Source organism: Pleurodeles waltl, chromosome 2_1 (assembly GCF_031143425.1).
Source record: "Pleurodeles waltl isolate 20211129_DDA chromosome 2_1, aPleWal1.hap1.20221129, whole genome shotgun sequence".
NCBI classification, from domain to species: domain Eukaryota; kingdom Metazoa; phylum Chordata; class Amphibia; order Caudata; family Salamandridae; genus Pleurodeles; species Pleurodeles waltl.
The window spans coordinates 896046669-896064543 of record NC_090438.1 but is presented as its reverse complement, the minus strand read 5'-3'; the positions used below and the strand labels follow the sequence as shown (position 1 = coordinate 896064543).

Below are 17875 nucleotides of genomic sequence, written 5' to 3'. Positions count from 1 at the left end.
CCCCATGTGCAGGTATTGTGTGGGTAGTTCCCAGGACAAGGGAGGGCCAGCTGGAAGCCCAAAGTGGCTGGGCCTGATCTCATTGACTTTGGCCATTCTGCCTTGCTGGTTCTATAAATATATGACATGGGCAAGCATAAAGCACAACTGATGGTTTTCTGTAACCCCAAGTCAACCGATCCAGTTTCTGTGAATTCTGTGTGCCATAACCTAGCTTTAACCCCTGCTCCTTGTCAGTCATTGCTTCCTTCAGCCAATATATTGTTATCTCTTGAACTGATGGAAGTCATTCACTGACTACTGAAGGTGGCCTTTTAGAACAATCCAAATACACTGTCAGCAACTGTCTATTAATCAGATTTGGTGCTGTCGCTTACAGGTTGCCATGACTAGGGGTCAAGCTCATACATTGACACACTGCTAGCCTAAAGAATGCACTATTGAACAATAACTAGTTGAGTTTCATCCAAGAATTTGACATTATTATATTGTGAAGAATTTAGGAGAGCTATCAGTTTGATCACTGATTGCAATGCTTTTTGTGCAATCTTGGGTAAACCTACCTTTGGTAGAGCTGATGGAGGGTTATTAATATGTACTGCAGTTGTTGTAAATTGTGAACTTGGTAATAGATCGAATAATGTGAACTGAAGTGCAGGAAAGGTAGGGATTATTTACTTTTAATTTTATAAGGACAATTTCACACCAACGAACACTGCAAATATCCAAAAAATTATCCAATGTCACAACCTGCTTGGTCATGGATGGGAAGAGTAACATTACACTGGCTTTTGATAATCCTCGCAGGTGATGGTACGTGAAACTAGAAGACCTGCTCATGAGTCAGATAACACTATGATCTTTCATCAAATTTTGGGGTTTGTAACCCCCCAAACTTCTGCAAGCGTATGTGCCAAAGGGAACATACACCATTTTAGCTATAATTCTCCATCTATTAGTTTGCATCCCATACATATTCAGAAAAAGGTAGGCAAAGCACATATTTGTGGCCACTCTCATGCTGGGGATTCTAAAGGTATTCAGGGTTTGTGGATTTCCCTGGAGTGGACTAAGAAATTAGCCAAAATATAGCTGATTTTTCTTTTTTAATGGGAAAAGCAATGCTGTAGAAGAAAGTACACTGTCTGCCACACACTATATATGACCTATAGTGGTAAAATGACAATTTTAAAATACATCAAGCAGTCACTGTTTCTCTGTTAAGATGAGGTGGGTGAGACGGATTTAATTACAGCAGTTTTACAGAAGACTTCTCTTGTCATTCTGGATATTTTTAAGGCCTCTCATTGTCTTTGTCCTAAATGTGACTCGGGGAAATAGTTTGATAGTCAAAATGAATTTACTTCATGCCCTGAAGCATCCCCTTTAGGATGCGGGCGAGGTATTTTCTTGTAAATCAGACTAAAAAAATGCAATTTAGGTGAATAAGCAAATAATTAAACAAAGCCTAGGATGACCTTAGAACAGCCCAAGGTAATAACCACTCAGCTGCTTTGTGGAAAATGATTGCTCTTTGTTCCAAAGCCACAAGGTTAGATGTTTATATAGCAGAAAATATGTGTGTTGCTCATTTTAACTCTGTAAGTGGGGTAAGTGGCACAGAAGCCCTTTCAAATGGTATTAGCCTCACATTTACTCTATCTGAGGTGCCTAGTGACAATAAGTACAGTCATTTCGGTAAAGCTCCATACCCGGAAGCAGTAACTATGTATTTATTAAAACAGAACATGACTCTTTGGGCACCAAAGTTAACAAACACGCTGGATGGTGCCTGTGTCAGTAATTTTAAATCCACTTGGTCTCAATCTATCATTAGCCCAGTTTTCAAGAAGGGTGTTACTGGAGACCTCAAATGTGATCATTCCTCATCTGATAGATTCTACAGTCAAAGTGGTAGTACCAATGTTAATGTTGACAATCCAGAAAGGGGCTTCTTCCTTTAGACTGTGGCAGATGTACTGTGTGCCTTGAAAGCTGGCTTGGGCAGTACTGAACAGTGTCTTAACCTGCATTTGATGTCATACAAATACAAATCTGCACTCAAGGGGCCTTTACATCTGGCCTTCATTTACCTTAAATTGGTGCTCCATCAAAGTCAATAGGTCTAAACTCTGGTCCACCCTAAAATCTATGCCTATAGACTCAAGCCAATATTTATTGCTTGAAGTGCTTACATTTCAACCCATGCTCCAAAATGAGACTTGGCCCATGGGTAAGTTTAATGTTAGATTTGGTCTAACTAGAGGAGCTTGATAAGCTTATGTACTACCCTCCCCCTTCCATTTCACTTTTCACACTAACCATCTTGATGAATGGTAATGAGGGCATAGGCAGGACACCCATAATGTGGGCTCAACATTTATTCCTCTCTTACTTTATGCTGAAGAGGTGGTTCATAGGCCTAAAAATGCTAATTGGATCATGTTTGTTGATGGTTACGTTTCTTTCGATGGTTATGTTTTTTTCCTGGATGACTTAGAAACTAGTTTATTCAAATCCTTCATTTTAACAACGGACTGCAAATCCACTTAGTCCAGGACTAATACTAGTAAAAGTAGTGCTTTAAAATAAGTAACCCATTTATTCTATTTAAGAGTTGCATTTGAAAACATTTTTAGTTGGAACAATTTAATTTTTTACACTAAATGGTGGCTATTTATAATTATGCAACCCATATAAGGAACAGGCCTTTAGAGGTAATGAAATCTCTATACACCGCAATAAATGTGTCCCTATTACTGAGCCAGTGTCTGGGGTGCACTGACACTACTAGTTTGCTAGTCAAAGAGAACAGATTTATCAAGTGCCTACTGGAAGTTCTCCATGACACCTCATCTTTTATTTGTCATGAGGAACTGGGCTTAAGATAGGTGGAGAACATAATTAAATGAGTCCTCGTTCTTTTATGGATTTCAATACGGACAAACTATCCAGACACCTTGAATTGGGAGATCATTATGGATTGCATGAATAGTGAAGCAAGCCACAAGTTTATCTAGATAAAACATAAAGACATGTCGTGAATTAGGTTGTCATGAGTTTTAAGAACTTCATCAGAATCTTCTCACACTGGTTAGGATCAGAGGTGAGCATTTTAGGACAGAGACTTTATGCTCATATACTCAGAATATTGAGCTTGACAAATTATCGGTCAGGTCATTTGCAACCATTAAAACTGTTATTCGAATACAAACAGTTGGGATGGAAATATCCTTTGCAAGGCAAATGGATGTTTATCACTCCACTGGGTGCCCAACTGCATGCAAAACTGGTAGCCTTTACTTTGATGGTGTTGTCATTCTAATCAAGTGTGGGTGCAGAGGGCAAGGCCTGCCCCCAACAAATCACCTTCCAGGAGCTCTGATGTGACCTGGAGGGGCAAATGCTGCTGATTAGTTCTTCCTGAGCACTGCCACTTAGTGGGTGTTAGGGTAAGGAGCGGGACTGCAAATTCTGTTGTTCAAGGTAAAGAAGTTCCAACGCATGGCCTATACTTTTTGTCATTCTCCGGTTACTGCTTCAGGAAGGTTATGGCTGCCAGGTAAAGAACTCACACTTCATGTCGCCCATGCTTTGGATACTGCTGATTGGAGTCAGCCTTATTGCTATCGGCAGTGACAATCAGCACTGTGCACAAAGGCAGTGTCTGGTGAGCAGCCAACAAATTACATTTAAAAGAGAAGAAACTCAAACCAGTTCTAAAGTCTGAGATAGATGATTTACGTCTCCTGTCTAGAAAATGCATGAATTCAATGTGTCGGATCCAAACCACCCCATCTTGTCAAATCCTTCATGACAGGGGATGGAGTACTCTCCTAGAGTACATAGAGGACTGCGGTCTGACGAGCCTGGTATCTGCATGACAGTCAGTCTCCCAGAGGTGAGAGGACATAAAAGGCTGCAACTTGCTGGAGAACCTGAAGGTCTGCCTAAGTCCTTAGCAAACTGCCTTTTCTGCTCAGAGAGGGAAGGAGACTGCCTAGTCCTGAAGAAGGAGAGACTGTCCATAAGAAGATGCCCAGCATCTTTCTGAGGTGCAGGCACCCACAAGTAGCTGACTGATGAGAGAGAGTGTGAAGCTGAACATGGGGGGCAGTCTTCGGGGTCTTTGGTCTCCCACTGAAAATTTCACCATGAGCTATGGAAAGAAGTATTCACCAAGTCGTCACCATACAGCCAAGCATTCCTGCCATCAGTCCCACAGGGTGCCCATCCGATAGGACTTCCTGAATCAGCCTCAATGGCAGCAACTGTTGAAGTTGAGCCCAGCCAGCAACAGTCTGCAGGGCCGCAAGAGACAGCATCAGCCTCCAGTGCCGCAACTGCTTCACTGGCTTCAATGACTTTAACTGTTTAGGCCAAATGACTGCTTGTTTTGGCCCAAAGCTTACGACCCTGACGAGCCTGCCAAAAGCGTTGCTCAGAGCCAGTGATCCGTTGTCTTTCGCTCCGGTGCCAAAGCTGAAAAGTATGAAGACGCCAATCAATTAATTAGACCCCGTAGGGGGTATGAAAATCAACTTGAGCCACCTTTGTGATGTGTAGTATTTACTAACACTTTGTGATTAGAGTACTTTCTCTTAGTTAGAAGACTAGCATTGGACTCAACTATACATTCATTGTGTTTCTTGGTTGACGGCTGAGTTCTGAGCTCTTACCACCCCACACTACTTCCCGGAAAAGCCAGTGACTGCACACCCTCACTAACCTCAGAGTCAAATGTGGAAAGGACTGTACTTTGCTCAATGTTTAGAGCTATAGTCGAAGGAACCCCAGGTCACCAGCAGCAAACTACCTCAACCACCATGGATGGGCCCAAAATTTGTTGTCTGTCATGAGGGCCCCTGAACAGGGTCTGACAGAACTTTATTTAGAACCTGCCTCCAGTGTGCATGGACAAAACCTGTTGACCAGATTCAGAGTGGGTAAAATCCATTACTGATTGTCTTTCCCCAAGGTATGGGGTATAAAGACGATTTCAGCCCATGTTCATTTGACAACTGATCACTTTAAACTCTAATGAATATCATTTTTGTTATGGTTTCTACAGCTCAGTACATAGGGAATATTCAATTCCTGTGTTATGTCGCGAGAAATGTGTTAATTGTGGAGTAGCTTTCTATTTTTGCAGACTTTGTCCCAATTGTTTTTTATACACGGCCATTAAATTGTCTTCCGTTTTAGATGACCAACACGTATCTTGATGAACATGCCAAAGGTTTGTTTCTCTGGAATACTTTTATGGCGCTTTAACCCAAATAAACTATTACTGCTAATGAAGAAAAGCATCCAGAGACAAAAGCATCAGGGATATTAAAGTACTTATGAGGGCGCTGGCCTCGGCTTGCCTGCCACCTTTCAGTAAGGAAAACACAGGTCATTTCCTCCAGTTTTCAAACTCTAAAAGGGCCACGAATTCTGACAGTTTGTTTTTACAATGATTTAGAAATAGAGTAGACAATTCTACAATACGCCTAAAGTAATTTGTGAAGAATGTCCATCGAAACATGGACTACCTCCAAAATCTGAATAAAGTATCCTCGACCTGTACCTGCCACAAACAAATGGTAAAACAAAGGGATATATAACCAAAGTATCCAAAGGCGCATCAGGATATGGAGAAAGCTAACTGCGCTGTGACCAAATGCATAATGAAAAGAAAGCATAAATGTTGTCAGTTTTGTTTAAAATGTAGATACAAAGTGACAGAACTGTGAGACATAATCACCATGCACCTCTAGGAGATATAAAAGCCACAAGAAAGTTATGTACAAAACTAAGTAACTTCCCTTTGTTGGATAACAGAAACTCCACTGCAAGTACACCGCCTTAGAACAGCTCTGCGTGAAACAGAGGCACATTAGCTGCTGCTGCTACACAATTGCAGCAATCTCACTGTCAAAGTGAGCCAGGCAACGATGGGGCACCGTGAGAACTGTCAATCTGAAAGCTCCACGTGAGGTGCAGAGCCTCAAAACCATGCGCTGTATTACTGGCTAGAGCTCGTTGAAAGCTCCATAAATGTAAATGCAGGTCTTGTGGGGTGTTCATGGTCCATCAATCTTTTACAATCAGAGCATTTACAGTGTACCCTCATGTTATGAGGCAAACTAGGTTCCCTGCTGCACATTTCTTACACAGGCCAATTCTCATGTCACAGTACACAAATACAATTGCTTTGTTAATTGCCTGCTGTACAACCACATTCTCGCCATTGTGGCTAGAAACAATCCAATCAGATACCGTCAGACATTGTGAAGTACACATTTTAAGAATTGCTGGAGTGTATGCGACAGAAATGTTATCTTTCTCGGGCCTTTCCAAGGACCTAAGAGCTTTCCGCTGATTCGTGCAATGTATCAATATTCAAAACATTCCACCCCCGACAGCTCTTTCAGATACTTTTCTCAGCCCTGGTGAAGCCTGACCAGTAGCAATCACCTTAAACAAGTGGTAGAAGCAAAAGTCACTGCTGATTTCCGACTCTGAATGGCTTAATACTGCAGCTCAAATATTGGATGGCTTTACTGTCGCTCTAGTATCTCATCCGCATCCCCATTCCACAGAGGGTAAGCCCTCGATGACCTCCAAGGACCGAGTGGGCAGTCTGAGGATAAGGAATAGTTTGTCACCAGGTATTTTAGAAGCAAACCTCACTTTGGATCCAGTGGAAGTCTCTGTGAACAGAGTTTCAGAGAAGTGTGCCCCAGTAGAATGAAAACAGGATGCATTTATGGGCACACTCACATTTCAGATGTGTAGGATAAGGTGAAAGCAAGAACTTCTTCCAGAGAGAATACAAAACCAGCAGTCTGAAGGTAACAGTGATCTCAAGAGAAGAAAAAACGACTTCAAGTGCAATGCAATACAAGAAGAAACCACATTCAATATATATTAATTTGAGCAGCTTCACATGAATAGGTGAAAAACTGTGCATCCTGGCCCTCAGTTATATCTTTTTGTCCCTGCCTTTCGATGGAAGATGTCCACTTCTCACCTTTATATATACAAAATTGTATTTGGTAATAAAAGAGAAAAGAAAAATATGAACACTCAACACATACACAAGAACTTCCCCCACCACCAAATTCTTCAGTCAGAAGGACATGGACAAAAATACTGTAGCATGATAAGTAGGTGCAATCTTGATTTTTTCCCAAAGCATGTGCAATAATTTGAGGACCACCCACCAAACAAAAATACACAGTGAAACATACCGGCGTTCAGGGAATTTTAATCCGTCAAAAGAGCATAAATTGCAACTCATCTGTCAGTAATCTCAGAGAAGCTGGTCATCTGGATACGTGAGGGTGAGGGATATAATGCCCTATACATCCAGTTCTTGTCTTATTGTATCATTAGTGCTTCACATTCTGCAGAGGTCCATGTGAATTAAAGTAAGACCATACTGCTAATGAGTGAGCTCATGATTGCCTCCAATGCGTAGCATTTCACTTGGCTAGAGCTCGGCCAAGTGTGATTAATTTTGTGGGTTCCCTTTCTTTTAAGTTTGAGCGTGCAAGCATTCTGAACTGTGGGAAGAATTGTGGGCTTTTAACCATGCACATCATTTTCATTCGTTAATTGGCTTGCCTTTCGAAAATCACTTGATGTCAAAGGTAAATCCTTTACGTTTGTCCCATCTTGGGTCTGTTTTTGTCACGCCTTGCAGACTGCCCCTGTTACAGTTATTACTGCAAGATTGCCAATATACTTCAGCATGGGCAAACTATTTTTTTATCTTTTGTCTCTCCCCTTTGTGCTGCATGGCGGCCATGGTGCTCACAGTGCGAACAGGCACAACAGTGTGAACTCGATGGGCGGTATAGGAGCAATGGTCACGTTGTTCACAGTTACCTAATCAGTTATTTCTTATGGCTCTCCACTTAACACACTTGAAATTGGTAAATGCTTTACATAAAAACAGAAATCCTCAGAGCAAAAGCGGCTCTCATGGCACGGCGGAAGAGCCAATACTACAATATTCACTACACTTGGGAAATCTGCCCCATAATGCTTTGCAGCCCATTACTTTTAGAAAACTTAACTCGGACAGTAGTGAAACTAAGACAATGGGACCACCACCAAAATATTCAGCACAGCACACTCTCTTGTTTATGTCATCGCTGGGTTTCCACACTAGATTAGTGGGGGATCCCAAAATAATGATCCCTCCCACCATTTAGTGTATTTTAAGCGCACTCATGGCTGGACCTTTTTGTTTTGCAGCTGAGAATAGCTTGTGTTTTAAGGGCTTTGTTAGTAATATCATTGCTATAAGCTTGCTTCCCTGAAAATGTAATACACTATGCCCTCTAGGGGCTAAATACATGGTTACACTGCATTATTTATTGGCATTTTCTTTTTGTGTGGATATGTCCTGTAGGGGCTAACTATATAGTTACATGACCATTTTTCTTACAAATGCTTTGTTCATTGTGGTGTCCTCTAGGAGCTCTTCTAAGCATTACAGTCAAATCAATATACTAAAATATTTGTGGCATGGAAGCTTGCCCTATATTGCTTTGCAAGGCATTACTTTTACAAAGAAATTTGCTCATAACTCAGCCTTTGGTGGTCCTAAGACAATGGAACCACCTTCTAAACATTGACCACAATTTGCTCTTTCTTTATACACCATCTCTGGGTCCCCACACTATGTTACTCGGGACACCAAAGTAATAACCCCTACCACCATTAATTATATTTTTAAGTTCTCTCATGGCTGGAATCTTTGTTTTACAGTTGGGAGAAGTTATGTTTAATGGGCATTATTTGTAATATCATTGCAATAGGCCTGCTAGCCTTGAAAATGTGTAATGCACTATGCCCTCTAGAGGCTAAATATATGGCTACACTGCATTACTTTCTCCCATTCTTTTTTTCATGTGGTTATGTGGTCTAAGGGCTAACCATGTCTCTTCCAAATGCTATTTTACTGTGGTGTTCTCTAGGAGCTGTTCTGAGCATTGCAATCAACACTATAATATTTGAGGCACACAAACGTGTCCAATAATGCTTTGCAGGGCATTACTTTTAAAAAACATTTTTGCTCAGCCTGTGGTGGCCCCATGACAATGGGACCACCTTCAAAATGCTCTGTCTACATCATCTCTGGGTCCCCACACTAGGTTAGTGGAGGCCCCAAAATAATAACCCCTCTGACCATTCTTTTAAGCTTTCTCATGGCTAGAACCTTTGCTTTACAGCTGGGAGATGTTTTTTTAAAAGGCCTTGTTTATAATATCATTGCAATAGGCCTGCTGGCCCTAAAAACACCCTCTAGGGGCTAAGTATATGGTTAGCAGCATTACTTTCTCCTGTTTTTTCCATGGGGTTATGCCCTCTAGGGGCTAACAATATGTTTACATTACCATGTTTCTCACAAATTATATTTGTGTTATGGTGACCTCTATGGGCTGTATTGAGCATTAAAGTCTAATGTCAAGTGTATATTCAGAAAAAGGTTTAGATGATAATTGCATATGTTTTAATAATCTCTCCTTATTACAATTATGGCTTAATATACTATGACTGATTGAACACTCCTGATATGTTTGGGTGACCCTTCTAGTTCATTTCTCCGCTGTGGCTGCCTTGTGTCTTTTTTGGGGGGATTGTGTTAGCCAGCCTACAACTCTGATGGTGGAGTGGTGAAAGTGGCATTGTATTGGACTTAGCATGGCAGTTTTAAATTAGGATGCTAAATGGCAAAATTTTCATTTTGTTAGGTAGATAAAGGAAGAAGGTTAATGGAAGTGCTTCAGTTATATGCAGGGCCACTGGAATTATGTGCAGGAAAAGACAAAATGATGAAGCAGGGTTGACCAATTTATGTGGCAAGAAAGTCCAGTTATTAATTTATAATGCCAATAGCTCAAACTCAAGCAAATGCTAGACCTTTTGCACTGCAAATGCTTGTTTTGTTTATCTCCCAAAAAACATTTGCAAGATGTGACTGTTAACCTCTTATAAGTCAAATGATTCTCCTAACCACCTCTCACCATCATTTTTAAATCACCTCACATTACTTCTTTGTAGTTTATCTTCCAGAAGATATATGCAGTTGCCCTCCAAAAGAGCCCACTCTATGCTAAAAAAACAAAAAGAAATGATGGTGTTCTTGATGCAGTAGTGCACTTTATGCTAGTAGAATTTATGATGATGGTCGCAATGTGGCGTTTCCTGCGAAAGACAGTGAAGGGTGGAATGCATAAATGAATCACAAGCACTGGTAATTACTCAGGCCTGGAGACAAAGATAGAGATTCGGGGAATAACCGGTGTTTCTCTGGTACACTACTGAGGTGGGATAAGGAGATTGAAGACCAGGTCACATAAGTTCAATATTGCCTAAAATGGAATGGAACATAGTGATGAGGTACATTAACATTTTTGTTTTGTAGAATGCTGGTAGCTCAGGGAAACAAAGCTTTCTCTACTTAACTTGTGCAAAATGGATTATTAGGACAGTACTTTCTCCATGCTCAAAATCACACTAGTATATGCAGTACAATAGGTAATAATGTTTTTTGCCAAGACATACTAAAATGCTTGTAATAATATGGCATTAACACATAGACACGCAAAGGCTATTTGAGGAGGGAAAACATGTTCTTTATGTTTAGACTGACTATATTGAACATAGGCCTGAATTTTAAAATGGCTAACGTTGCTTTCCATCTTGCTTTTGGATACATGAACATTTAATTTCTAGGTAAGCTGGAGTCTTAATTAATGGACACAATGTTCTCTTTCCTTCTTTCCCAAGTGAAGAAACACTTTTTTCTCGTTGTGATAATCAATTAATATTTTAATGAATAGCGCATTCAAGAGACACCTGCAGTGTCCAGGCTGGTCCCTGTATCTCCGACTCTTACTGACGGTTTACGTTTGAAGGATGATGGGAGGAACAGGTATTGTGTGAAGTCCTGAGAATCCATCGAGCATATAATTGTATCATCTTGCTTTATCCAGATTGGACAGTTTCATTAAAACTATATGTAGGTGTGCAACATGTTAGAATTGTATGTTTTAAGTTAGTGAAGGGCAGATTAGAGATTGGAGAGTTTTGATGCAGCGTAGAGCAGAGGAGGATATTTTTCTTAAGTAATGCCTCAATGACAGACTTGACTTTCCTTTGTCTTTCCCTTTTAAGTTGACTCAATGCTAGATCATCCACTGACTTATGCGACTTCAAACTGACGTTTTTTGATTATTAATAGATGCTAGTTTGATTTTTGCCTTCTGTAACTCATTAAGCTATATTAAACCTTCAGGGTTTGAAACTGATATACTCTGTCTTTCTTGAGGAGCCTGAAATGCTTCAGATTTACTGAATGTATTGACTTGTTGACCAAGTTCAGTTGTGAAATACGGTCCAACCAATAAAGCCTTATGGTCCCTGAATTTTCACAAAGAAACAGTGCTAGCATAGGCAATGCAGGTCTCAACGGCTCTTCAAAGATGCAGGCAGCCCGATGCTGCCATTGGGCGGAGTGTCCCAGAGATTATAAGCAGCCATTTCTGTTTTACTCTTAATGCCTGAACTTCATCATAGAAGGACAGAGGAATCCTCCGTAGGACAGTCTGGTGACCAAGAAGTTGTGAGTGTCAACCAGGGCAGAACAGATAGCACACGATGAAAACGTCTGCAATGAAGTAGACACATGCAGATGTATGCCTCAATATATAGCAGAGCCTATCTACCACAGAAAGAACTGAGTGTCCAGAAGAACAAAGGTCAAACCATTGTGAGAGAGGGGCAGACAAAGATACAAAGTTGTTGTGTGCTGCTTTAATGGCTGATAATTTGCTTAGTGGTATTAGCCAGCATTTCGCTTACGAGTAGCTAAGGGATTCAACCCAACAGACATCCGTGCACTCAGTTTGGTGTGTGTTAAGAAAAGGCAACAACTGTTCACAATTTCTTCTATTGTGTCTCTAAAGACAGTGCCATTGTGTCTCACAATTCGAACTGTCAGATAAGTGAAATACTCTCTTACATCTTTTCTAACCTTTTCTCTCTCCTGCTAGTTTTTAAGTTAATAAGACCACTTGGCACGTCTGGTAAGTTTTGTTCTTGTTTTTTGTTTTTTTCTAGGCACACAGTCAGCTACACTGGTGTTTAGCTCTTTTAAATTTCTGCTATGTCTGTTGGAGAAACATCACAGTCATTCTCTGTACTTGGATGTCTATCAAGAACACAACTTCAATTGAATTTAAATTTGGATCACTGTTTAAGCTGCTTGATGTAGAGTATGGATTTTGCGGATGAACATTCTGGATATTGTTTGCTAACTGCTGCTCACATTTATACTGAAAACTTACCCCTGAAGACCTACCTCCCAACACAGACTTCATCCCCTTCCTAATGACAGAGGCGAGGCCTTAGCAGGGGTCTCTATCCGCTACACTGCCCTGTTAACGTACACTACATTTACCTATCCTGATCATGCGACCCACCTGAATAGTACTGTATGATTGACGTGTCGTTATTCCAACCATATTAGATTGCCCATTGTTATGTGTAATATGGCTGTTTATTTCCTCTTATGTCAAAAACGACGAATAAAGTTCTAAAGAAAATACTGAAAACTTACTTGGTGATGAAAATTCATAGTATTTGGAACCCTCCATATAAATATTAGTTTCAGTTTACCTACCATTTAACCAGGAAGCTGTGGAAAACTGCGCTAAATATTGGGCACCCTGCCTTTTGTGAACCTTTAATTTTAATTCATTTTGTTGCACTATGTTCGAGATAAAATCATGTTGTTTTAAATGGCCATACATCAAATCCTGGGTTTTTTGGTAATTGTCCCTCCTCCTTTTTTACAAGTTGGGCTCCTTCTGGATTAAACAGTCCTAGATCTAAATTACATGCCAATGAAAAATCACTTTGAATTAAAAAAGGAACAGACATTCTAACTACTAGGCAAGCTTCACAAAGGATAAGAGAGACATGAGCAAATGTCATATGAACTTTGCATTTCTGATACAATTTTCGCACATTTCTTCATGTTACAGACTTTCCAAATAACTCCATGCAGTGCATGGAAAGCCATGCAAATCATAGTTTTCCATGCATCGACCTAAACGTACACCACCACTTTTCCACAGTTAATAATTCTGCCAGAATATCAGTGAATTTAATTTGGAAAGCAACAATATTTTTGTTTTTCTTTCTCCACCAGGAGAATACTTTGTTCTTAGACATATTGGGCCAGATTCACAAACTGTGTTTTCTACAATGTAAAGTACTACAGATAAATTACTACTTAATTACTAGAAAATGAAACTCACGAACAGACCACCTCCGGCACTTTTACCTATTCCATGCGTGGATCTCCACACCTGTTAGGTTAACACTCAGTAGTATACTTAGGAAGGAGTGGTGAGAAAATAGGGAGTATCTATTACAAAATTGGAGAGGTTTAAGGAAAAATAAGGAGGATGTTAGAAATTGTGTTACTGGTTTACTGGGGTGTAAGCCCTGGTCAAGCAGCAACCACAATCCTTGTCAGGGTAAGGCACAAGCAAACATCAAGTTATACTGTGCTCAGCACCCTAGTAGGTTGGCACAGGGCAGTCAGGCTTAACTTTGAGGCAATATATAAAGTATTTGTGCAATACTTCAAACAGGTACACAGTGAAAACTCGCCACAAAAGGAGCCCATTACAGATTTAGAAAACAGATTAGGATTTCATAAAGAAAACAAGACCATAATGGCAATCAATCAATCAATCAATCAATCAGGAATTTGTAAAGCGCACTACTCAATATCTAGTTAATAGAACCAGAGTTACTGAATTTTAGAGGTTTTACTGAAAATACTGCCAAAAAGCACAAAGTACTACTCTGCATACCTGGTCGTGCCAGAACAGGACAAAGTCACAAGTTCAGGCCAACTGCGATCTAGCACGGGCCAGGTAGAGGGACCGAGTTAGGCCCAGTGAACAGAGTATCCTAAATCCTGATTGCAGAGCACTGTGTGGATCCGTGTCGAAGATGCGCTGCGATGCTTCAGTTCCATGATGCAGCAAAGCTAAGGTGTGAGATCCTGTTGTGTCGTAGTTGAGGACTCTGTCAAGGGGGCTTGTGATGTATAGTCTGGCATAGGAGATGCGGTGTGCAGCTCGCGATGCATCAGTTCCAATGAGCTGCGATGCGGAGACCGGCATTGTTGCCAGGGCTGTCATCAACGAGAGATGCAAGGACCTGGGCTGTGGATGTGCTGTGACACCTGGACGTTGCGTTAGTTTCAAGAATTGCAGTGTGTGATGGGAGTCTTTGCAACTGACTCAGTTCACACAGCAGCGGCGATGCATCAGTTGTTCCCGGTGATGTGCCGCTCAGTCAAGGAGATGCACCAGTTCTGCTAGCCTGCACATTAGTCCCACTTCCAACGGCCCAGGACTGGGGCAGGGTAGACTCATAGATGGAAGCGTCCAGGGGCAGGGGAAAGGTGGTGGTGTCTGAAGTTCAGTATTTATACCCTGGTTCTGGAAGGTAGGAGACGCTTTTAGACAGTGGCTTTGAAGTGCAAGGAACTCCCTGCTTCCCCTGTGCTGGCTGGAGTGACTATACAGGGTTGTTAGGTCCTTTGTATGTGGACAGGACACAGCCTATTAAGGTGTAAGTGTGGATGTGTCCAGCTCCTCCTCCCATGCTGCCTGGCATGGACCATCAAGTCACACCTAAGTTCTCATTGTGTGTGGCTGTCTAAGAGGAATACACAAAGTCCAACTGCAAACTACACCCAGTCACATGAAAAGAGACAGGCTGCAGGCACTAAATGATCAAGGCAAAAAAATATCCTCTTCTAAAAGTGGCATTTTCAAGATTGCAGTTGAAATCTAACTTCATCATAAAATGAGATTTTAAATTAGGATTCCAGAGACACAACACTTGCAGGAATTATCTCTTCCCATTTGGAAACTACACTTCTAAAATTTAATAAGGCAACTCCGATGATATCCCTTGGGAGAGATAGGCCGTTTAGTACTGAAAAATGACTTAAGAGTATTGCCTCCAGTTGGATCTCTGTCCCCTCTTTGAAGTGCAGAAGGGTTGCCATCAGTACAAAGAAAGACAAGCGGCTTCTTCAAACAGCAGTTCTTGTCTTTCACCCAACGTGTGGGTTCACGTCTGCCCTGGGGGCAGTGCATTATTTGAATCTAAAATATGATACACTGTCCTTGTTTGAGTGCAGGGCACCTGTTCAAAGGTAGGCCAAAGCGCAAACAGGGGCAGTGAACCTTGTCTAAAATATGTGCCCTGGTCCATTCTTTTCGTTACAAGAGAGTTCCTGCGGAGCACTGCAGGCAGCTACCTCCAGCTAGAAGAAAGCAAGCCATGATGTCTAGGCCTCCATCCTCATCTCACTCTGAATATAGGGTTGTCCACAGCTACCTTCCAGGCAACACTAGAAGTACCCATCAGTATTATGTAAGATAGGAAGGATGATGAAATGGCCCAGCTGAAGTACAAGAAGAACCAACCATAAGACAATACTGTACAGAACAGCTATACAAGCTAAGAAATCTCCCCCCTATAAAGAAGACTGATCTTTGACTAGTGTGGAAAAGGCCCCAATAAACACCAGGCTCAGAGGTGGATTCAGATACGATTTTACCAGATGAAGAAATGGTCCTGGTTTTTCGTAAAAATTTGCAAATGAGGAAATGCCCGTTCAAGATAGTGCTGGCACAAGTATTACAGAAGGGGCTGCACAACAGCATCCGCAATCCTTTCTCAAACACTACAGTGCCACTGGAGTGCAGAAAATGGGTGCACGTCTACTGCAACCTTGGGGCACTGTGCCCAACACAGCCCCATCTATTGATGATAGTTGGAAAAACGACAACAAAATGTCAACATAAACCTATGTCAAGAGAAAACAGTAAAGAGCAAACTCAGTTAAATGCTCTTGTTACGATTTGACCAGAAGTACTTTTCAGGATATATCTGATTTCTGTCATCCTTGGCTAGATTTCTTTCTGACTTATCAAAATGAACGTCAGTTTCAAAACAATGCCAAGAATCCTGAGCCAAGGAGCAGGCATTGCACACTTCTTCAAAAGTTCGGGGTGTCTTTTGTGCCATTTCTTCTCATTTCACATGTATTTATGATGGTCAAGAGGGAAAGGAGGCCAAATTAATGGTTGTAGTTTCTGCTCCAAATCCTGGGGGGTTCACATAGAGTACAAGATGGTAGTCGCTCTGGGATGGTTAACTGGGTGCACCTTATGCCCTGAGCCCTCCTTGCCTCTTGAGAAAGATATATCCCAACCTTCTCCTGCTGGAAAATGGAAATGTAACAATGTAGCACATATGTGCATCAGAAATTGTGACTGGAATTTGTTAGTGCCATTCTCCGCTCACCCTCCACTCATTTGTACTCCATTCTGTCTCAGTGCACCTAAAGAGTTGTCAGACTTGCCTAATTACTAAAACATAATTTATATTTACCTTCTGGTAAACGTTGGTCGACCAGAACAGGAGTGTGCATGCAGGCTCTGGGAAGGGAAGGGAGTTCATAGTGCTGTATGACTTAGTTATTAGTTTTGTGTTTTTTATCCTCCTGCCAAGTCTTCTCTGTCTCCCTCTGTGTGGGTGGTGCAATAATTACTCTAGCTCATGTTCTGGTCCCCAATTTGGGTCCCTGAGTTTCCCTGTGACCTTTTAGGTGAAGTCCTTTTTCGTAGCCATTATCTTGGCTTAGAGAGTCGGTGAATTAGGAACTGTCTTATCATGAATCGTATGTACAATTCTGCCTAGATATGTTGATGCTTAGGTTTAAGTCAAGTTGATACCAGTTTATCTTTTAATGTACAGAAGAATAAAGTGTTGCCGCATTTTTGCCTGGGTCTTTTTTGTTTCATCAGGCAGGAGCTTTTTTATCCTTCAAATGCCAGTAGGTAAAGGACTTCAACCTGTTATTGTGATGCTTGGTCCTGGAATGCTGCTGTTGTTTCCATGGCTGATTCCCACAAGTTGGTTCATTTAATTTTTGGACCCAGTGCTCACATTATTGTACTGGTACATCACATACCAAAGTTACTTCCTTGGTCTTGTCCAACAAACTGGTAATGTGATGAGGAATGAGACTGTAATGATTAAGAACTGGTATTGCACATCAAACTAACAATCCTTCATTGGAGTCATTATGTCCCCCTTCCCATTCTTGTCTGCAGCATGGTTTTGGCCTGCACCAAGGTAACTGCTTTGGCAGATAGCAACAGAGGTCTGATATGTGATGGCACCTCTATGAGGCCTGGATGTGCAGCAAGGCAACTGCTGGATGCTGTCAAGGCTACAATTTGATTTTTAATTTATTTCTAAAATTCTCATAACTAGGCTAAGTCCTAATATGATGCCAAATATTAAAATACTTATTGAGACAAGAGAGAGTTCTCTGAAAGACTGCTACCTACAGACGGGAAACACATTTTTGATGGTCACCAAATTAAGCTCTTTCATTAATGCTATAAAAAGCGCCTCAGGTAGGGAGCAAAAGGTTTTGCACCTCATCCGGCTGGTAAATTCATTTCACCGTTTTGGGGTAAGAGTAATTTCCTAAAGACTAAACACCACATATTGGTGTGTAGAACTAAATCAAATCAAGAGATTGCCTCCTGTGTGTAGACTTAAAAAATGCGGTCTGGTGAGGGACAACTGGACACGGTGTATTAGAGATTAAGGTAATTAATTAAGTGGTGCCCTAACACAAGGCCTACAAGTAACAAGCCCATAGAAAATTGTTGGTGGAATTGATCAAAATATCATAACTGCATTGCATTGACGGTCTCAAATCAGAAAACAAAACAACAAATACAACATGGATGGATTC

At 41.2% G+C, this 17875-nt stretch overlaps 1 protein-coding gene across 14 annotated transcripts in view; it reads right to left on the bottom strand.

The window, feature by feature from the left end:
• PTPRM (protein tyrosine phosphatase receptor type M) overlaps positions 1–17875 on the bottom strand; it is a 1480454-nt gene that overhangs the window by 618297 nt on the left and 844282 nt on the right. The gene's annotated exons all lie outside the window — the stretch shown is intronic.